A 20,674-nucleotide genomic window follows, 5' to 3' on the forward strand; every position below is an offset into this window, starting at 1 on the left:
TAGCGCTGCATACGATGGGTCTAAGACGAACTCCATCTTTGTGTATCTTAGGGAGTCCATAGAGACACAGAATGGCCCCTCCTGGATAAAGCTGGTAGTACAGCTAATATAGAGATCAAAGCATTCCTCACTGCACTAAACTCCATAGATTACCTTTCATCCCTTCCTAGCAGGTTTCACCCCCATTCAAACCCTAACGATGGGCCATCAACTAGAGCTCCAAAGTTTCACTCCAAGTCACATGTGCCCAGCAAGAACAATGGACTATCGGCCTGTCTCGCCACCACAGCCCCCCTGTAGTTTCATAGTCGTTATAACCAGTGGTTAGATACACCAGACACAGACAGTCAGACCAACACAGGTAACTATGGAGACATTTACAGCTACTGTTGGTGAGTTTCTCACAGACCCACCCACTGAGGTCCTCCACCACATATAAATCATGTTTCCCCACCAAAGAGTTAGAACTGGTGAAGCTGCTTGGAGGAGCAGAGAAATGTCTTCAAGAAAACTCCAAAAGTCCAGTTGCCTCACTTCAACCGTTTTGAATGAAAATGACCTAGATTACTGAGAATCTTCATCAACATGTCTGATCCACACCACAATAATTTCAGGTGCTTTAACCAACTATGGCACAGCACCTGATACAGCAATGAGTAGTCGCTGGGAGTCCAGGATGGCCCAATTAGTTGTTTGGCCTGTAACGAAAAACAGACCACAAACATATTTTGCACAAAAAATCAGAAAGGCACTGCTGGGATTTGAACCCAGGGTCTCCTGTTTACAAGACAGGCGCTTTGACCAACTAAGCCACAGCGCCTTGAGGTATGCTACATACTATTATACTGGAATCCGGGATGGTCGCTACAACTTGTCTTACTCATGCTTTGTCTATAAAGTTACAAAAGTTGACATACAAAAGAGTGTGTTGGTCAGTGCTGGCATGCCAGCACTTTGACGTCCTAAGCAAGTTTGCATGACAGTGCATCATAAGGATGCAATTCTTTTTCTTATGGAATAGAAGGTGATAATAGTAACTGATTAATATTATTTGTTTTCAGCCTCATGTTCATTAGTTACACTGCCACCCTACAGCAAGTGTAACAAGTGTGATCTGCATCCCATTAAAATATCTGGAAAGCAGACACAAAGGCACTGCTGGGATTTGAACCCAGGATCTCCTGTTTACTAGACAGGCGCTTTGACCAACTAAGCCACAGCGCCTGATGCAGCATTGGAGAGAGCTGTGTGAAAAGCGAAGTTACATCAAGAGGTACCATGGTGTCATCTGTCCATTATAATCTGTTTGATTTTATCCGCAAAGTCCTGTGAGTTGGGTACACGGTGTGGTGTGTTGCCCACCAATGGAGACAGGATGACTGCTAGATGTTTGGCCACATTATATGTAACTGAATTAGCGCTGCATACGATGGGTCTAAGACGAACTCCATCTTTGTGTATCTTAGGGAGTCCATAGAGACACAGAATGGCCCCTCCTGGATAAAGCTGGTAGTACAGCTAATATAGAGATCAAAGCATTCCTCACTGCACTAAACTCCATAGATTACCTTTCATCCCTTCCTAGCAGGTTTCACCCCCATTCAAACCCTAACGATGGGCCATCAACTAGAGCTCCAAAGTTTCACTCCAAGTCACATGTGCCCAGCAAGAACAATGGACTATCAGCCTGTCTCGCCACCACAGCCCCCCTGTAGTTTCATAGTCGTTATAACCAGTGGTTAGATACACCAGACACAGACAGTCAGACCAACACAGGTAACTATGGAGACATTTACAGCTACTGTTGGTGAGTTTCTCACAGACCCACCCACTGAGGTCCTCCACCACATATAAATCATGTTTCCCCACCAAAGAGTTAGAACTGGTGAAGCTGCTTGGAGGAGCAGAGAAATGTCTTCAAGAAAACTCCAAAAGTCCAGTTGCCTCACTTCAACCGTTTTGAATGAAAATGACCTAGATTACTGAGAATCTTCATCAACATGTCTGATCCACACCACAATAATTTCAGGTGCTTTAACCAACTATTACACAGCACCTGATACAGCAATGAGTAGTCGCTGGGAGTCCAGGATGGCCCAATTAGTTGTTTGGCCTGTAACGAAAAACAGACCACAAACATATTTTGCACAAAAAATCAGAAAGGCACTGCTGGGATTTGAACCCAGGGTCTCCTGTTTACAAGACAGGCGCTTTGACCAACTAAGCCACAGCGCCTTGAGGTATGCTACATACTATTATACTGGAATCCGGGATGGTCGCTACAACTTGTCTTACTCATGCTTTGTCTATAAAGTTACAAAAGTTGACATACAAAAGAGTGTGTTGGTCAGTGCTGGCATGCCAGCACTTTGACGTCCTAAGCAAGTTTGCATGACAGTGCATCATAAGGATGCAATTCTTTTCTTATGGAATAGAAGGTGATAATAGTAACTGATTAATATTATTTGTTTTCAGCCTCATGTTCATTAGTTACACTGCCACCCTACAGCAAGTGTAACAAGTGTGATCTGCATCCCATTAAAATATCTGGAAAGCAGACACAAAGGCACTGCTGGGATTTGAACCCAGGATCTCCTGTTGCCTTTGACGTCCTAAGCAAGTTGCATGACAGTGCATCATAAGGATGCAATTCTTTTTCTTAGGAATAGAAGGTGATAATAGTAACTGATTAATATTATTTGTTTTCAGCCTCATGTTCATTAGTGGACACTGCCACCCTACAGCAAGTGTACAAGTGTATCTGCATCCCATTACAATATCTGGAAAGCAGACACAAAGGCACTGCTGGGATTTGAACCCAGGATCTCCTGTTTACTAGACAGGCGCTTTGACCAACTAAGCCACAGCGCCTGATGCAGCATTGGAGAGAGCTGTGTGAAAAGCGAAGTTACATCAAGAGGTACCATGGTGTCATCTGTCCATTATAATCTGTTTGATTTTATCCGCAAAGTCCTGTGAGTTGGGTACACGGTGTGGTGTGTTGCCCACCAATGGAGACAGGATGACTGCTAGATGTTTGGCCACATTATATGTAACTGAATTAGCGCTGCATACGATGGGTCTAAGACGAACTCCATCTTTGTGTATCTTAGGGAGTCCATAGAGACACAGAATGGCCCCTCCTGGATAAAGCTGGTAGTACAGCTAATATAGAGATCAAAGCATTCCTCACTGCACTAAACTCCATAGATTACCTTTCATCCCTTCCTAGCAGGTTTCACCCCCATTCAAACCCTAACGATGGGCCATCAACTAGAGCTCCAAAGTTTCACTCCAAGTCACATGTGCCCAGCAAGAACAATGGACTATCGGCCTGTCTCGCCACCACAGCCCCCCTGTAGTTTCATAGTCGTTATAACCAGTGGTTAGATACACCAGACACAGACAGTCAGACCAACACAGGTAACTATGGAGACATTTACAGCTACTGTTGGTGAGTTTCTCACAGACCCACCCACTGAGGTCCTCCACCACATATAAATCATGTTTCCCCACCAAAGAGTTAGAACTGGTGAAGCTGCTTGGAGGAGCAGAGAAATGTCTTCAAGAAAACTCCAAAAGTCCAGTTGCCTCACTTCAACCGTTTTGAATGAAAATGACCTAGATTACTGAGAATCTTCATCAACATGTCTGATCCACACCACAATAATTTCAGGTGCTTTAACCAACTATGGCACAGCACCTGATACAGCAATGAGTAGTCGCTGGGAGTCCAGGATGGCCCAATTAGTTGTTTGGCCTGTAACGAAAAACAGACCACAAACATATTTTGCACAAAAAATCAGAAAGGCACTGCTGGGATTTGAACCCAGGGTCTCCTGTTTACAAGACAGGCGCTTTGACCAACTAAGCCACAGCGCCTTGAGGTATGCTACATACTATTATACTGGAATCCGGGATGGTCGCTACAACTTGTCTTACTCATGCTTTGTCTATAAAGTTACAAAAGTTGACATACAAAAGAGTGTGTTGGTCAGTGCTGGCATGCCAGCACTTTGACGTCCTAAGCAAGTTTGCATGACAGTGCATCATAAGGATGCAATTCTTTTTCTTATGGAATAGAAGGTGATAATAGTAACTGATTAATATTATTTGTTTTCAGCCTCATGTTCATTAGTTACACTGCCACCCTACAGCAAGTGTAACAAGTGTGATCTGCATCCCATTAAAATATCTGGAAAGCAGACACAAAGGCACTGCTGGGATTTGAACCCAGGATCTCCTGTTTACTAGACAGGCGCTTTGACCAACTAAGCCACAGCGCCTGATGCAGCATTGGAGAGAGCTGTGTGAAAAGCGAAGTTACATCAAGAGGTACCATGGTGTCATCTGTCCATTATAATCTGTTTGATTTTATCCGCAAAGTCCTGTGAGTTGGGTACACGGTGTGGTGTGTTGCCCACCAATGGAGACAGGATGACTGCTAGATGTTTGGCCACATTATATGTAACTGAATTAGCGCTGCATACGATGGGTCTAAGACGAACTCCATCTTTGTGTATCTTAGGGAGTCCATAGAGACACAGAATGGCCCCTCCTGGATAAAGCTGGTAGTACAGCTAATATAGAGATCAAAGCATTCCTCACTGCACTAAACTCCATAGATTACCTTTCATCCCTTCCTAGCAGGTTTCACCCCCATTCAAACCCTAACGATGGGCCATCAACTAGAGCTCCAAAGTTTCACTCCAAGTCACATGTGCCCAGCAAGAACAATGGACTATCAGCCTGTCTCGCCACCACAGCCCCCCTGTAGTTTCATAGTCGTTATAACCAGTGGTTAGATACACCAGACACAGACAGTCAGACCAACACAGGTAACTATGGAGACATTTACAGCTACTGTTGGTGAGTTTCTCACAGACCCACCCACTGAGGTCCTCCACCACATATAAATCATGTTTCCCCACCAAAGAGTTAGAACTGGTGAAGCTGCTTGGAGGAGCAGAGAAATGTCTTCAAGAAAACTCCAAAAGTCCAGTTGCCTCACTTCAACCGTTTTGAATGAAAATGACCTAGATTACTGAGAATCTTCATCAACATGTCTGATCCACACCACAATAATTTCAGGTGCTTTAACCAACTATTACACAGCACCTGATACAGCAATGAGTAGTCGCTGGGAGTCCAGGATGGCCCAATTAGTTGTTTGGCCTGTAACGAAAAACAGACCACAAACATATTTTGCACAAAAAATCAGAAAGGCACTGCTGGGATTTGAACCCAGGGTCTCCTGTTTACAAGACAGGCGCTTTGACCAACTAAGCCACAGCGCCTTGAGGTATGCTACATACTATTATACTGGAATCCGGGATGGTCGCTACAACTTGTCTTACTCATGCTTTGTCTATAAAGTTACAAAAGTTGACATACAAAAGAGTGTGTTGGTCAGTGCTGGCATGCCAGCACTTTGACGTCCTAAGCAAGTTTGCATGACAGTGCATCATAAGGATGCAATTCTTTTTCTTATGGAATAGAAGGTGATAATAGTAACTGATTAATATTATTTGTTTTCAGCCTCATGTTCATTAGTTACACTGCCACCCTACAGCAAGTGTAACAAGTGTGATCTGCATCCCATTACAATATCTGGAAAGCAGACACAAAGGCACTGCTGGGATTTGAACCCAGGATCTCCTGTTTACTAGACAGGCGCTTTGACCAACTAAGCCACAGCGCCTGATGCAGCATTGGAGAGAGCTGTGTGAAAAGCGAAGTTACATCAAGAGGTACCATGGTGTCATCTGTCCATTATAATCTGTTTGATTTTATCCGCAAAGTCCTGTGAGTTGGGTACACGGTGTGGTGTGTTGCCCACCAATGGAGACAGGATGACTGCTAGATGTTTGGCCACATTATATGTAACTGAATTAGCGCTGCATACGATGGGTCTAAGACGAACTCCATCTTTGTGTATCTTAGGGAGTCCATAGAGACACAGAATGGCCCCTCCTGGATAAAGCTGGTAGTACAGCTAATATAGAGATCAAAGCATTCCTCACTGCACTAAACTCCATAGATTACCTTTCATCCCTTCCTAGCAGGTTTCACCCCCATTCAAACCCTAACGATGGGCCATCAACTAGAGCTCCAAAGTTTCACTCCAAGTCACATGTGCCCAGCAAGAACAATGGACTATCGGCCTGTCTCGCCACCACAGCCCCCCTGTAGTTTCATAGTCGTTATAACCAGTGGTTAGATACACCAGACACAGACAGTCAGACCAACACAGGTAACTATGGAGACATTTACAGCTACTGTTGGTGAGTTTCTCACAGACCCACCCACTGAGGTCCTCCACCACATATAAATCATGTTTCCCCACCAAAGAGTTAGAACTGGTGAAGCTGCTTGGAGGAGCAGAGAAATGTCTTCAAGAAAACTCCAAAAGTCCAGTTGCCTCACTTCAACCGTTTTGAATGAAAATGACCTAGATTACTGAGAATCTTCATCAACATGTCTGATCCACACCACAATAATTTCAGGTGCTTTAACCAACTATGGCACAGCACCTGATACAGCAATGAGTAGTCGCTGGGAGTCCAGGATGGCCCAATTAGTTGTTTGGCCTGTAACGAAAAACAGACCACAAACATATTTTGCACAAAAAATCAGAAAGGCACTGCTGGGATTTGAACCCAGGGTCTCCTGTTTACAAGACAGGCGCTTTGACCAACTAAGCCACAGCGCCTTGAGGTATGCTACATACTATTATACTGGAATCCGGGATGGTCGCTACAACTTGTCTTACTCATGCTTTGTCTATAAAGTTACAAAAGTTGACATACAAAAGAGTGTGTTGGTCAGTGCTGGCATGCCAGCACTTTGACGTCCTAAGCAAGTTTGCATGACAGTGCATCATAAGGATGCAATTCTTTTTCTTATGGAATAGAAGGTGATAATAGTAACTGATTAATATTATTTGTTTTCAGCCTCATGTTCATTAGTTACACTGCCACCCTACAGCAAGTGTAACAAGTGTGATCTGCATCCCATTAAAATATCTGGAAAGCAGACACAAAGGCACTGCTGGGATTTGAACCCAGGATCTCCTGTTTACTAGACAGGCGCTTTGACCAACTAAGCCACAGCGCCTGATGCAGCATTGGAGAGAGCTGTGTGAAAAGCGAAGTTACATCAAGAGGTACCATGGTGTCATCTGTCCATTATAATCTGTTTGATTTTATCCGCAAAGTCCTGTGAGTTGGGTACACGGTGTGGTGTGTTGCCCACCAATGGAGACAGGATGACTGCTAGATGTTTGGCCACATTATATGTAACTGAATTAGCGCTGCATACGATGGGTCTAAGACGAACTCCATCTTTGTGTATCTTAGGGAGTCCATAGAGACACAGAATGGCCCCTCCTGGATAAAGCTGGTAGTACAGCTAATATAGAGATCAAATTGTTGATGAAGATTCTCAGTCATCCAGGTCATCATACGTAGAGAAGGTTGAAGCAAGGCGTCTGGACTTGTAGAGTTTTCTAGAAGACGTTTCCCTGAGTTCCTATCCTGGAACCACCCCCACCCACTGGTTTAGATATGTGGATGACACCTGGGTTAAAATCAAGACCAACGAAGTGGAACGGTTCACAGAACACATCAACGCAGTGGATAACAACATCAAGTTCACTCGCGAGGACACTAAGGACAACAATCTGGCCTTCTTGGACTGCACAGTACACATTGAGGAGGACAGGAGCCTCAATGTGGAAGTGTACAGGAAACCCACACACACGGACCAGTATCTGTTGTTTGATTCACACCACCCACTGGAACACAAACTGGGAGTCATCAGGACCTTGCAGCACAGAGCACAAACTGTACCCACCAGCTCAGAGGGGAAGAAGAAGGAGCAACACCACATCAGGAAGGCCCTGCAAACATGTGGCTACCCGAAGTGGGCACTCATCAAAGCCACAAAAACAAGACCCCCCAACAACAAGAAGAAGGACAACACCAGGCGGAGAAAGAACATCTCCATTCCATATGTGTCAGGAGTATCAGAGAAACTCCGCAGGATCTTCAACAACCATGACATCCCGGTCCATTTCAAACCTATGACAACACTGAGACAGAGACTGGTTCACCCGAAGGATAAGATTCCCAGGGAGAAACACAGTAATGTGATATATGCAGTCCAGTGCAGTGAGGAATGTTCTGATCTGTACATTGGAGAAACTAAACAACCACTCCACAGAAGAATGGCTCAGCACAGGAGAGCCACCTCCTCAGGACAAGACTCAGCTGTTCACCTCCACCTCAAAGACAAAGGACACTCCTTTGAGGACAACAATGTTCACATTTTAGACAGAGAGGAAAGGTGGTATGAAAGAGGAGTCAAGGAAGCCATCTATGTTAAGCTGGAAAAACCTTCCCTTAACAGAGGTGGTGGCCTCAGACATCATCTTTCTACCACATACAATGCAGTGATTCCATCCATTCCCAGGAAGTTTGCACATAATCACAGTAAGAACAAAGGGCTGTCAACCAGTCCCCCTCCGGCAGTTTCATAGTCGTTAGCCAGTCGTCAGACACACCTGGCCCAGTCAGCCAGAACATCACAGGTAAGTATGGAAACATTTAGTGCTATTGTTTTTTAAGTTTTTTTAAGTTTTACCCAGACCCACCCACTGAGGTCTGTAACCACATATAAACCATGTTTCCCCACCAAACAGTTAGAACTGATGAAGCTGCTTGGATGAGCAGCGAAACGTCTTCTAGAAAACTCTACAAGTCCAGACGCCTTGCTTCAACCTTCTCTACATAGAGATCAAAGCATTCCTCACTGCACTAAACTCCATAGATTACCTTTCATCCCTTCCTAGCAGGTTTCACCCCAATTCAAACCCTAACGATGGGCCATCAACTAGACCTCCAAAGTTTCACTCCAAGTCACATGTGCCCAGCAAGAACAATGGACTATCAGCCTGTCTCGCCACCACAGCCCCCCTGTAGTTTCATAGTCGTTATAACCAGTGGTTAGATACACCAGACACAGACAGTCAGACCAACACAGGTAACTATGGAGACATTTAGAGCCACTGTTGGTGAGTTTCTCACAGACCCACCCACTGAAGTCCTCCACCACATATAAATCATGTTTTCCCACCAAAGTGTTAGAACTGGTGAAGCTGCTTGGAGGAGCAGAGAAATGTCTTCAAGAAAACTCCAAAAGTCCAGTTGCCTCACTTCAACCGTTTTGAATGAAAATGACCTAGATTACTGAGAATCTTCATCAACATGTCTGATCCACGCCACAATAATTTCAGGTGCTTTAACCAACTATGGCACAGCACCTGATACAGCAATGAGTAGTCGCTGGGAGTGCAGGATTGCCCAATTAGTTGTTTGCCCTGTAACGAAAAACAGACCACAAACATATTTTGCACAAAAAAACAGAAAGGCACTGCTGGGATTTGAACCCAGGGTCTCCTGTTTACCAGACAGGCACTTTGACCAACTAAGCCACAGCGCCTTGAGGTATGCTACATACTATTATACTGGAATCCGGGATGGTCGCTACAACTTGTCTTACTCATGCTTTGTCTATAAAGTTACAAAAGTTGACATACAAAAGAGTGTGTTGGTCAGTGCTGGCATGCCAGCACTTTGACGTCCTAAGCAAGTTTGCATGACAGTGCATCATAAGGATGCAATTCTTTTGCTTATGGAATAGAAGGTGATAATAGTAACTGATTAATATTATTTGTCTTCAGCCTCATGTTCATTAGTTACACTGCCACCCTAGAGCAAGTGTAACAAGTGTGATCTGCATCCCATTAAAATATCTGGAAAGCAGACACAAAGGCACTGCTGGGATTTGAACCCAGGATCTCCTGTTTACTAGACAGGCGCTTTGACCAACTAAGCCACAGCGCCTGATGTAGCATTGGAGAGAGCTGTGTGAAAAGCGAAGTTACATCAAGAGGTACCATGGTGTCATCTGTCCATTATAATCTTTTTGATTTTATCCGCAAAGTCCTGTGAGTTGTGTACACGGTGTGGCGTGTTGCCCACCAATGGAGACAGGATGACTGCTAGATGTTTGGCCACATCATATGTAACTGAATTAGCGCTGCATACGATGGGTCTAAGAGGAACTCCATCTTTGTGTATCTTAGGGAGTCCATAGAGACACAGAATGGCCCCTCCTGGATAAAGCTGGTAGTACAGCTAATATAGAGATCAAAGCATTCCTCACTGCACTAAACTCCATAGATTACCTTTCATCCCTTCCTAGCAGGTTTCACCCCCATTCAAACCCTAACGATGGGCCATCAACTAGACCTCCAAAGTTTCACTCCAAGTCACATGTGCCCAGCAAGAACAATGGACTATCAGCCTGTCTCGCCACCACAGCCCCCCTGTAGTTTCATAGTCGTTATAACCGGTGGTTAGATACACCAGACACAGACAGTCAGACCCACACAGGTAACTATGGAGACATTTAGAGCCACTGTTGGTGAGTTTCTCACAGACCCACCCACTGAAGTCCTCCACCACATATAAATCATGTTTTCCCACCAAAGTGTTAGAACTGGTGAAGCTGCTTGGAGGAGCAGAGAAATGTCTTCAAGAAAACTCCAAAAGTCCAGTTGCCTCACTTCAACCGTTTTGAATGAAAATGACCTAGATTACTGAGAATCTTCATCAACATGTCTGATCCACACCACAATAATTTCAGGTGCTTTAACCAACTATGGCACAGCACCTGATACAGCAATGAGTAGTCGCTGGGAGTCCAGGATGGCCCAATTAGTTGTTTGCCCTGTAACGAAAAACAGACCACAAACATATTTTGCACAAAAAAACAGAAAGGCACTGCTGGGATTTGAACCCAGGGTCTCCTGTTTACAAGACAGGCGCTTTGACCAACTAAGCCACAGCGCCTTGAGGTATGCTACATACTATTATACTGGAATCCGGGATGGTCGCTACAACTTGTCTTACTCATGCTTTGTCTATAAAGTTACAAAAGTTGACATACAAAAGAGTGTGTTGGTCAGTGCTGGCATGCCAGCACTTTGACGTCCTAAGCAAGTTTGCATGACAGTGCATCATAAGGATGCAATTCTTTTGCTTATGGAATAGAAGGTGATAATAGTAACTGATTAATATTATTTGTCTTCAGCCTCATGTTCATTAGTTACACTGCCACCCCAGAGCAAGTGTAACAAGTGTGATCTGCATCCCATTAAAATATCTGGAAAGCAGACACAAAGGCACTGCTGGGATTTGAACCGAGGATCTCCTGTTTACTAGACAGGCGCTTTGACCAACTAAGCCACAGCGCCTGATGCAGCATTGGAGAGAGCTGTGTGAAAAGCGAAGTTACATCAAGAGGTACCATGGTGTCATCTGTCCATTATAATCTGTTTGAGTTTATCCGCAAAGTCCTGTGAGTTGTGTACACGGTGTGGCGTGTTGCCCACCAATGGAGACAGGATGACTGCTAGATGTTTGGCCACATCATATGTAACTGAATTAGCGCTGCATACGATGGGTCTAAGAGGAACTCCATCTTTGTGTATCTTAGGGAGTCCATAGAGACACAGAATGGCCCCTCCTGGATAAAGCTGGTAGTACAGCTAATATAGAGATCAAAGCATTCCTCACTGCACTAAACTCCATAGATTACCTTTCATCCCTTCCTAGCAGGTTTCACCCCCATTCAAACCCTAACGATGGGCCATCAACTAGACCTCCAAAGTTTCACTCCAAGTCACATGTGCCCAGCAAGAACAATGGACTATCAGCCTGTCTCGCCACCACAGCCCCCCTGTAGTTTCATAGTCGTTATAACCAGTGGTTAGATACACCAGACACAGACAGTCAGACCCACACAGGTAACTATGGAGACATTTAGAGCCACTGTTGGTGAGTTTCTCACAGACCCACCCACTGAAGTCCTCCACCACATATAAATCATGTTTTCCCACCAAAGTGTTAGAACTGGTGAAGCTGCTTGGAGGAGCAGAGAAATGTCTTCAAGAAAACTCCAAAAGTCCAGTTGCCTCACTTCAACCGTTTTGAATGAAAATGACCTAGATTACTGAGAATCTTCATCAACATGTCTGATCCACACCACAATAATTTCAGGTGCTTTAACCAACTATGGCACAGCACCTGATACAGCAATGAGTAGTCGCTGGGAGTCCAGGATGGCCCAATTAGTTGTTTGCCCTGTAACGAAAAACAGACCACAAACATATTTTGCACAAAAAAACAGAAAGGCACTGCTGGGATTTGAACCCAGGGTCTCCTGTTTACAAGACAGGCGCTTTGACCAACTAAGCCACAGCGCCTTGAGGTATGCTACATACTATTATACTGGAATCCGGGATGGTCGCTACAACTTGTCTTACTCATGCTTTGTCTATAAAGTTACAAAAGTTGACATACAAAAGAGTGTGTTGGTCAGTGCTGGCATGCCAGCACTTTGACGTCCTAAGCAAGTTTGCATGACAGTGCATCATAAGGATGCAATTCTTTTGCTTATGGAATAGAAGGTGATAATAGTAACTGATTAATATTATTTGTCTTCAGCCTCATGTTCATTAGTTACACTGCCACACCAGAACAAGTGTAACAAGTGTGATCTGCATCCCATTAAAATATCTGGAAGCAGACACAAAGGCACTGCTGGGATTTGAACCCAGGATCTCCTGTTTACTAGACAGGCGCTTTGACCAACTAAGCCACAGCGCCTGATGCAGCATTGGAGAGAGCTGTGTGAAAAGCGAAGTTACATCAAGAGGTACCATGGTGTCATCTGTCCATTATAATCTGTTTGATTTTATCCGCAAAGTCCTGTGAGTTGTGTACATGGTGTGGCGTGTTGCCCACCAATGGAGACAGGATGACTGCTAGATGTTTGGCCACATCATATGTAACTGAATTAGCGCTGCATACGATGGGTCTAAGAGGAACTCCATCTTTGTGTATCTTAGGGAGTCCATAGAGACACAGAATGGCCCCTCCTGGATAAAGCTGGTAGTACAGCTAATATAGAGATCAAAGCATTCCTCACTGCACTAAACTCCATAGATTACCTTTCATCCCTTCCTAGCAGGTTTCACCCCAATTCAAACCCTAACGATGGGCCATCAACTAGACCTCCAAAGTTTCACTCCAAGTCACATGTGCCCAGCAAGAACAATGGACTACCAGCCTGTCTCGCCACCACAGCCCCCCTGTAGTTTCATAGTCGTTATAACCAGTGGTTAGTGTGGAAATATATGGTCAAACTTGGTCAAAATATATGTTTGTCTGCACATATGGTAAAAGTGTATGGTTGCTCATAGATCGTGACCTCTGACTGAGGTCATAAAGCATTCTGATGTTTAATGATGTGTTTAGATATTCGAACTGCAAACCCCTAGTTGACCCAGAGATGTAACCAAAGAGACAAGATATACTCAAGGCCGTAACAGGAGGATCTGTGAAATACACACACACCCTCACATCTGAGATGTGAGTGGGAGAACTTCAATGTCTTTTAGTTTCGTATACGCCTTCCACCTTGTGATTATTGAATATGCATGTTTCACTGAAAAACATTACCTTTTATGCCTTTCTATGTAAATGTAACCACACCTTGAGAGATTAATAAAACGAGCCTAATGCATGGGACGGACAGAATGCAAATGGTCAGCTGCAGGAGCAGATCGAGGGGTCTGTATTGAGCTGTGCATTCTCCCTTTATAAAGGCGAAACTGAAACTGATCAGTACTGGTTTTCATTCAATGTTCTGTGCTTCGGGGACGGAGTCTGGGAATCCGGGGTGACCAGATTAGGTCACAACATTAGATACACCAGACACAGACAGTCAGACCAACACAGGTAACTATGGAGACATTTAGAGCCACTGTTGGTGAGTTTCTCACAGACCCACCCACTGAAGTCCTCCACCACATATAAATCATGTTTTCCCACCAAAGTGTTAGAACTGGTGAAGCTGCTTGGAGGAGCAGAGAAATGTCTTCAAGAAAACTCCAAAAGTCCAGTTGCCTCACTTCAACCGTTTTGAATGAAAATGACCTAGATTACTGAGAATCTTCATCAACATGTCTGATCCACGCCACAATAATTTCAGGTGCTTTAACCAACTATGGCACAGCACCTGATACAGCAATGAGTAGTCGCTGGGAGTGCAGGATTGCCCAATTAGTTGTTTGCCCTGTAACGAAAAACAGACCACAAACATATTTTGCACAAAAAAACAGAAAGGCACTGCTGGGATTTGAACCGAGGGTCTCCTGTTTACAAGACAGGCACTTTGACCAACTAAGCCACAGCGCCTTGAGGTATGCTACATACTATTATACTGGAATCCGGGATGGTCGCTACAACTTGTCTTACTCATGCTTTGTCTATAAAGTTACAAAAGTTGACATACAAAAGAGTCTGTTGGTCAGTGCTGGCATGCCAGCACTTTGACGTCCTAAGCAAGTTTGCATGACAGTGCATCATAAGGATGCAATTCTTTTGCTTATGGAATAGAAGGTGATAATAGTAACTGATTAATATTATCTGTCTTCAGCCTCATGTTCATTAGTTACACTGCCACCCCAGAGCAAGTGTAACAAGTGTGATCTGCATCCCATTAAAATATCTGGAAAGCAGACACAAAGGCACTGCTGGGATTTGAACCGAGGATCTCCTGTTTACTAGACAGGCGCTTTGACCAACTAAGCCACAGCGCCTGATGCAGCATTGGAGAGAGCTGTGTGAAAAGCGAAGTTACATCAAGAGGTACCATGGTGTCATCTGTCCATTATAATCTGTTTGAGTTTATCCGCAAAGTCCTGTGAGTTGTGTACACGGTGTGGCGTGTTGCCCACCAATGGAGACAGGATGACTGCTAGATGTTTGGCCACATCATATGTAACTGAATTAGCGCTGAATACGATGGGTCTAAGAGGAACTCCATCTTTGTGTATCTTAGGGAGTCCATAGAGACACAGAATGGCCCCTCCTGGATAAAGCTGGTAGTACAGCTAATATAGAGATCAAAGCATTCCTCACTGCACTAAACTCCATAGATTACCTTTCATCCCTTCCTAGCAGGTTTCACCCCCATTCAAACCCTAACGATGGGCCATCAACTAGAGCTCCAAAGTTTCACTCCAAGTCACATGTGCCCAGCAAGAACAATGGACTATCAGCCTGTCTCGCCACCACAGCCCCCCTGTAGTTTCATAGTCGTTATAACCAGTGGTTAGATACACCAGACACAGACAGTCAGACCCACACAGGTAACTATGGAGACATTTAGAGCCACTGTTGGTGAGTTTCTCACAGACCCACCCACTGAAGTCCTCCACCACATATAAATCATGTTTTCCCACCAAAGTGTTAGAACTGGTGAAGCTGCTTGGAGGAGCAGAGAAATGTCTTCAAGAAAACTCCAAAAGTCCAGTTGCCTCACTTCAACCGTTTTGAATGAAAATGACCTAGATTACTGAGAATCTTCATCAACATGTCTGATCCACACCACAATAATTTCAGGTGCTTTAACCAACTATGGCACAGCACCTGATACAGCAATGAGTAGTCGCTGGGAGTCCAGGATGGCCCAATTAGTTGTTTGACCTGTAACGAAAAACAGACCACAAACATATTTTGCACAAAAAAACAGAAAGGCACTGCTGGGATTTGAACCCAGGGTCTCCTGTTTACAAGACAGGCGCTTTGACCAACTAAGCCACAGCGCCTTGAGGTATGCTACATACTATTATACTGGAATCCGGGATGGTCGCTACAACTTGTCTTACTCATGCTTTGTCTATAAAGTTACAAAAGTTGACATACAAAAGAGTGTGTTGGTCAGTGCTGGCATGCCAGCACTTTGACGTCCTAAGCAAGTTTGCATGACAGTGCATCATAAGGATGCAATTCTTTTGCTTATGGAATAGAAGGTGATAATAGTAACTGATTAATATTATTTGTCTTCAGCCTCATGTTCATTAGTTACACTGCCACCCCAGAGCAAGTGTAACAAGTGTGATCTGCATCCCATTAAAATATCTGGAAAGCAGACACAAAGGCACTGCTGGGATTTGAACCCAGGATCTCCTGTTTACTAGACAGGCGCTTTGACCAACTAAGCCACAGCGCCTGATGTAGCATTGGAGAGAGCTGTGTGAAAAGCGAAGTTACATCAAGAGGTACCATGGTGTCATCTGTCCATTATAATCTGTTTGATTTTATCCGCAAAGTCCTGTGAGTTGTGTACATGGTGTGGCGTGTTGCCCACCAATGGAGACAGGATGACTGCTAGATGTTTGGCCACATCATATGTAACTGAATTAGCGCTGCATACGATGGGTCTAAGAGGAACTCCATCTTTGTGTATCTTAGGGAGTCCATAGAGACACAGAATGGCCCCTCCTGGATAAAGCTGGTAGTACAGCTAATATAGAGATCAAAGCATTCCTCACTGCACTAAACTCCATAGATTACCTTTCATCCCTTCCTAGCAGGTTTCACCCCCATTCAAACCCTAACGATGGGCCATCAACTAGAGCTCCAAAGTTTCACTCCAAGTCACATGTGCCCAGCAAGAACAATGGACTATCAGCCTGTCTCGCCACCACAGCCCCCCTGTAGTTTCATAGTCGTTATAACCAGTGGTTAGATACACCAGACACAGACAGTCAGACCAACACAGGTAACTATGGAGACATTTAGAGCCACTGTTGGTGAGTTTCTCACAGACCCACCCACTGAAGTCCTCCACCACATATAAATCATGTTTTCCCACCAAAGTGTTAGAACTGGTGAAGCTGCTTGGAGGAGCAGAGAAATGTCTTCAAGAAAACTCCAAAAGTCCAGTTGCCTCACTTCAACCGTTTTGAATGAAAATGACCTAGATTACTGAGAATCTTCATCAACATGTCTGATCCACACCACAATAATTTCAGGTGCTTTAACCAACTATGGCACAGCACCTGATACAGCAATGAGTAGTCGCTGGGAGTCCAGGATGGCCCAATTAGTTGTTTGCCCTGTAACGAAAAACAGACCACAAACATATTTTGCACAAAAAAACAGAAAGGCACTGCTGGGATTTGAACCCAGGGTCTCCTGTTTACAAGACAGGCGCTTTGACCAACTAAGCCTCAGCGCCTTGAGGTATGCTACATACTATTATACTGGAATCCGGGATGGTCGCTACAACTTGTCTTACTCATGCTTTGTCTATAAAGTTACAAAAGTTGACATACAAAAGAGTGTGTTGGTCAGTGCTGGCATGCCAGCACTTTGACGTCCTAAGCAAGTTTGCATGACAGTGCATCATAAGGATGCAATTCTTTTTCTTATGGAATAGAAGGTGATAATAGTAACTGATTAATATTATTTGTCTTCAGCCTCATGTTCATTAGTTACACTGCCACCCCAGAGCAAGTGTAACAAGTGTGATCTGCATCCCATTAAAATATCTGGAAAGCAGACACAAAGGCACTGCTGGGATTTGAACCCAGGATCTCCTGTTTACTAGACAGGCGCTTTGACCAACTAAGCCACAGCGCCTGATGCAGCATTGGAGAGAGCTGTGTGAAAAGCGAAGTTACATCAAGAGGTACCATGGTGTCATCTGTCCATTATAATCTGTTTGATTTTATCCGCAAAGTTATATGTAACTGAATTAGCGCTGCATACGATGGGTCTAAGAGGAACTCCATCTTTGTGTATCTTAGGGAGTCCATAGAGACACAGAATGGCCCCTCCTGGATAAAGCTGGTAGTACAGCTAATATAGAGATCAAAGCATTCCTCACTGCACTAAACTCCATAGATTACCTTTCATCCCTTCCTAGCAGGTTTCACCCCCATTCAAACCCTAACGATCAACTAGACCTCCAAAGTTTGACTCCAAGTCACATGTGCCCAGCAAGAACAATGGACTATCAGCCTCTCCCGCCACCACAGCCCCCCTGTAGTTTCATAGTCGTTATAACCAGTGGTTAGATACACCAGACAGACAGTCGGACCAACACAGGTAACTATGGAGACATTTAGCACTACTGTTGGTGAGTTTCTCACAGACCCACCCACTGAGGTCCTCCACCACATATAAATCATGTTTCCCCACCAAACAGTTAGAACTGGTGAAGCTGCTTGGAGGAGCAGAGAAATGTCTTCAAGAAAACTCCAAAAGTCCAGTTGCCTCACTTCAACCCTTTTGAATGAAAATGACCTACTATGGCACAGCACCTGATAAAGCAATGAGTAGTCGCTGGGAGTCCAGGATGGCCCAATTAGTTGTTTGGCCTGTAACGAAAAACAGACCACAAACATATTTTGCACAAAAAAGACAGGCGCAACAGTTACAAAAGTTGACATACAAAAGAGTGTGTCCTTCAGTCTTAGTGTTGTCATTGGTTTAAAATGGACCAGGATGTCATGCTTATTCAAAATCCTGCAGAGTTTCTCTGACATTCTTGACACATATGGGGTGACTATTCTTCCTCAGCTGGTTGTTGTCCATTTTTCTGTTGTTGGTGGGTCTTGTCTTTGTGGTTTTGACGAGGGTCAAAACCGGTTGGGACAGCCACATGCTTACCTGATGTGTTGTTACTCCTTGTTATTCCCCTCTGAGCTGGTGTGAGCTTTGTGCTGCAGGGTCCTGGTCAGAATCAGAATCAGATCAGATTTACTTTATTTATCCCTGAGGGGAAATTCTTTTTTGTTACAGACAAATAGAAGTCAAAGATAACTCCCAGCTTATGTTCCAGTGGGTGGTGGGAGTCAAACAGCAAGTACCGGTCCATGAGTGTGGGTTTCCTGTACACCTCCACATGAAGGCTTCTGTCCTCCTAGAAAAGGTAAGAAGTAAAAGCCAGATACACTATTTGTTAGTCCTTCTCTTTCAAAAGGAGTCAAAAGGTGAAGCAGTGATAAAAAACACTTTGAAGCTTGATTTGCATTCTTCAACCAGTCTTAGACTTGCTTTAACTTTAACAAACTAAGCCACAGTGCCTGATACAGCAGCAGGGCACTTTGACCAACTAAGTCACAGCACCAGTTACTGTAGATGACATTGTGTAAACTTGAAATCCAGGATGATCACCATCAGTTTTAATCATGCTTTGTTTATAAAGACCCCCACATTTGATATGCAAATAAATTAAACAAGTAGAAATACATGCAAAGACACTAGTGGGGCTTGAACCCACTTGACTCCACAAATTGAGCTCAATGCCAAAGAGTGCTCTTTTGAATATTATCTAACAACTGCAGGCTGCTCGTAGCAGCACATATTGAAGAAGAAGTCGATATAAGTTCCTACCCTCACCTATAGCCACAAGCTATGAGATCAAAAAACTGTGAATAAATGCAGACTACATACGTTTCCTCTGTAGAGTGGCCCGATTCTCTTGAGACAGGGTCAGGAAGGTCGGTCTACTCCAAGTAGAGCACTGCTCTACTGCATTGAGAGGAGTCAGTTAAAGTGGTTTGTGCACCTAGTTCGGATGTCTATTCTGGAGAGGGCCCCAGGGTAGACCCTTTTCTGGTCTCAAAGTTAACACTTAGAATCATTACACTGGTGAAAAATACAACCCAAAATATAATAAACCAGAAGAGCACAAGTGTGGATTTGGCTGATACAAATAAAAAATATACTTCTCATGGAAAGTTACAGAATGTTTTAGCCCTCTCTGCTGTCGCTTTTCCCTGCCAGTATGTGTATCTACTAAAATATATTATAAATATCTCATGTCTTCTTCACTGGCACTATGGATCTATGGCCATCAGTAAGATTAAATACTATCTAAAACACTTTAGACAGTATCTGAGTAAGAGGATCCTTTTGTCCCCAAGGCACTTTGACCAAGGGAGTACAGTATCCTGTGTCTCCACTCCACCATTTATACTTTATATATAAAGATTTTCTCTAGTCACTAGAATGTTTTCTTTAGGCTTTAAATCTACTAAAGATTGAACTGCACTTAAAATGTGAGACAAATACAATTAAAGCTGAACAAAGCCTTGTTTTTTCTCACTGGTATCAGAAAACAATGTGGATTTACACTCAGATTATTGTTGTAGGGAGTATTTTTATAGTGTTTTGAGCACCATAAATCAATCGCAGGTAAAACAGCCTAGTGCTCAAACACAGACAAATAAAACTTACTACTACAGACATGTACAGAATATTATATTCTTACTATAAAAAACTCATGTTTATGAACTATTTTGCTTACTGTCACAACTGAGAGTAAACTTACATAACATAGTTACTAGTTCAACCAAAAGTAAAAACTGGCAGCACTGTAGCCTTAAAGGTAGGGTAGAAGATTTTGAAAACTCAGTGAGAGTCAGCCAGATTTTGTAAGTAAACACACGCCCCTTTCTCTCGGAGCTCACTCCCAAGCCACGCATCCCAACCAGTCTGTGACTTCGGCCATGCACACACCTCTCTGGTGCGCGCAGAGCAGGAAGAGAGTGACAACCAGCCAACTATACGCGCAGGGGCGCCTCGTAGGATTGGCTGATGTTTTTAGTGTTTTATAGCTTCCACAGGTGATTAATATTCTTCGTTTTAAAGCGAAACTGCCGAACTAATCGATTGCTATCGGATTGTAAAGAGAGGTTACACTAATTTAACAAAAAGTGCATCAGAATGAAATCTCCTACCCGACC

The 20,674-nt window shown here is 43.9% G+C and overlaps 22 non-coding genes across 22 annotated transcripts; all 22 read right to left on the reverse strand.

Moving 5' to 3' along the window:
- Window positions 1-746: 746 nt before the first annotated feature.
- trnat-ugu (transfer RNA threonine (anticodon UGU)) lies at window positions 747-820 on the reverse strand. Its single transcript has one exon. It is a non-coding gene; the product is annotated as a tRNA-Thr (tRNA).
- A 330-nt stretch (window positions 821-1,150) lies between these two features.
- trnat-agu (transfer RNA threonine (anticodon AGU)) lies at window positions 1,151-1,224 on the reverse strand. Its single transcript has one exon. It is a non-coding gene; the product is annotated as a tRNA-Thr (tRNA).
- A 937-nt stretch (window positions 1,225-2,161) lies between these two features.
- On the reverse strand, window positions 2,162-2,235 carry trnat-ugu (transfer RNA threonine (anticodon UGU)). Its single transcript has one exon. It is a non-coding gene; the product is annotated as a tRNA-Thr (tRNA).
- A 562-nt stretch (window positions 2,236-2,797) lies between these two features.
- trnat-agu (transfer RNA threonine (anticodon AGU)) lies at window positions 2,798-2,871 on the reverse strand. Its single transcript has one exon. It is a non-coding gene; the product is annotated as a tRNA-Thr (tRNA).
- Window positions 2,872-3,808: 937 nt separating this feature from the next.
- Window positions 3,809-3,882, reverse strand: trnat-ugu (transfer RNA threonine (anticodon UGU)). The gene has a single exon. It is a non-coding gene; the product is annotated as a tRNA-Thr (tRNA).
- Window positions 3,883-4,212: 330 nt separating this feature from the next.
- trnat-agu (transfer RNA threonine (anticodon AGU)) lies at window positions 4,213-4,286 on the reverse strand. Its single transcript has one exon. It is a non-coding gene; the product is annotated as a tRNA-Thr (tRNA).
- A 937-nt stretch (window positions 4,287-5,223) lies between these two features.
- trnat-ugu (transfer RNA threonine (anticodon UGU)) lies at window positions 5,224-5,297 on the reverse strand. The gene has a single exon. It is a non-coding gene; the product is annotated as a tRNA-Thr (tRNA).
- Window positions 5,298-5,627: 330 nt separating this feature from the next.
- On the reverse strand, window positions 5,628-5,701 carry trnat-agu (transfer RNA threonine (anticodon AGU)). Its single transcript has one exon. It is a non-coding gene; the product is annotated as a tRNA-Thr (tRNA).
- Window positions 5,702-6,638: 937 nt separating this feature from the next.
- Window positions 6,639-6,712, reverse strand: trnat-ugu (transfer RNA threonine (anticodon UGU)). The gene has a single exon. It is a non-coding gene; the product is annotated as a tRNA-Thr (tRNA).
- Window positions 6,713-7,042: 330 nt separating this feature from the next.
- Window positions 7,043-7,116, reverse strand: trnat-agu (transfer RNA threonine (anticodon AGU)). The gene has a single exon. It is a non-coding gene; the product is annotated as a tRNA-Thr (tRNA).
- Window positions 7,117-9,427: 2,311 nt separating this feature from the next.
- trnat-ggu (transfer RNA threonine (anticodon GGU)) lies at window positions 9,428-9,501 on the reverse strand. Its single transcript has one exon. It is a non-coding gene; the product is annotated as a tRNA-Thr (tRNA).
- Window positions 9,502-9,831: 330 nt separating this feature from the next.
- Window positions 9,832-9,905, reverse strand: trnat-agu (transfer RNA threonine (anticodon AGU)). The gene has a single exon. It is a non-coding gene; the product is annotated as a tRNA-Thr (tRNA).
- Window positions 9,906-10,842: 937 nt separating this feature from the next.
- Window positions 10,843-10,916, reverse strand: trnat-ugu (transfer RNA threonine (anticodon UGU)). The gene has a single exon. It is a non-coding gene; the product is annotated as a tRNA-Thr (tRNA).
- A 330-nt stretch (window positions 10,917-11,246) lies between these two features.
- Window positions 11,247-11,320, reverse strand: trnat-agu (transfer RNA threonine (anticodon AGU)). The gene has a single exon. It is a non-coding gene; the product is annotated as a tRNA-Thr (tRNA).
- A 937-nt stretch (window positions 11,321-12,257) lies between these two features.
- trnat-ugu (transfer RNA threonine (anticodon UGU)) lies at window positions 12,258-12,331 on the reverse strand. The gene has a single exon. It is a non-coding gene; the product is annotated as a tRNA-Thr (tRNA).
- Window positions 12,332-12,660: 329 nt separating this feature from the next.
- Window positions 12,661-12,734, reverse strand: trnat-agu (transfer RNA threonine (anticodon AGU)). Its single transcript has one exon. It is a non-coding gene; the product is annotated as a tRNA-Thr (tRNA).
- A 1,519-nt stretch (window positions 12,735-14,253) lies between these two features.
- Window positions 14,254-14,327, reverse strand: trnat-ugu (transfer RNA threonine (anticodon UGU)). The gene has a single exon. It is a non-coding gene; the product is annotated as a tRNA-Thr (tRNA).
- A 330-nt stretch (window positions 14,328-14,657) lies between these two features.
- On the reverse strand, window positions 14,658-14,731 carry trnat-agu (transfer RNA threonine (anticodon AGU)). Its single transcript has one exon. It is a non-coding gene; the product is annotated as a tRNA-Thr (tRNA).
- A 937-nt stretch (window positions 14,732-15,668) lies between these two features.
- trnat-ugu (transfer RNA threonine (anticodon UGU)) lies at window positions 15,669-15,742 on the reverse strand. The gene has a single exon. It is a non-coding gene; the product is annotated as a tRNA-Thr (tRNA).
- A 330-nt stretch (window positions 15,743-16,072) lies between these two features.
- trnat-agu (transfer RNA threonine (anticodon AGU)) lies at window positions 16,073-16,146 on the reverse strand. The gene has a single exon. It is a non-coding gene; the product is annotated as a tRNA-Thr (tRNA).
- Window positions 16,147-17,083: 937 nt separating this feature from the next.
- Window positions 17,084-17,157, reverse strand: trnat-ugu (transfer RNA threonine (anticodon UGU)). Its single transcript has one exon. It is a non-coding gene; the product is annotated as a tRNA-Thr (tRNA).
- Window positions 17,158-17,487: 330 nt separating this feature from the next.
- Window positions 17,488-17,561, reverse strand: trnat-agu (transfer RNA threonine (anticodon AGU)). Its single transcript has one exon. It is a non-coding gene; the product is annotated as a tRNA-Thr (tRNA).
- Between the last annotated feature and the right edge of the window lie 3,113 nt (window positions 17,562-20,674).

This window comes from Parambassis ranga, chromosome 22 (genome assembly GCF_900634625.1).
Source record: "Parambassis ranga chromosome 22, fParRan2.1, whole genome shotgun sequence".
Taxonomy (NCBI): domain Eukaryota; kingdom Metazoa; phylum Chordata; class Actinopteri; family Ambassidae; genus Parambassis; species Parambassis ranga.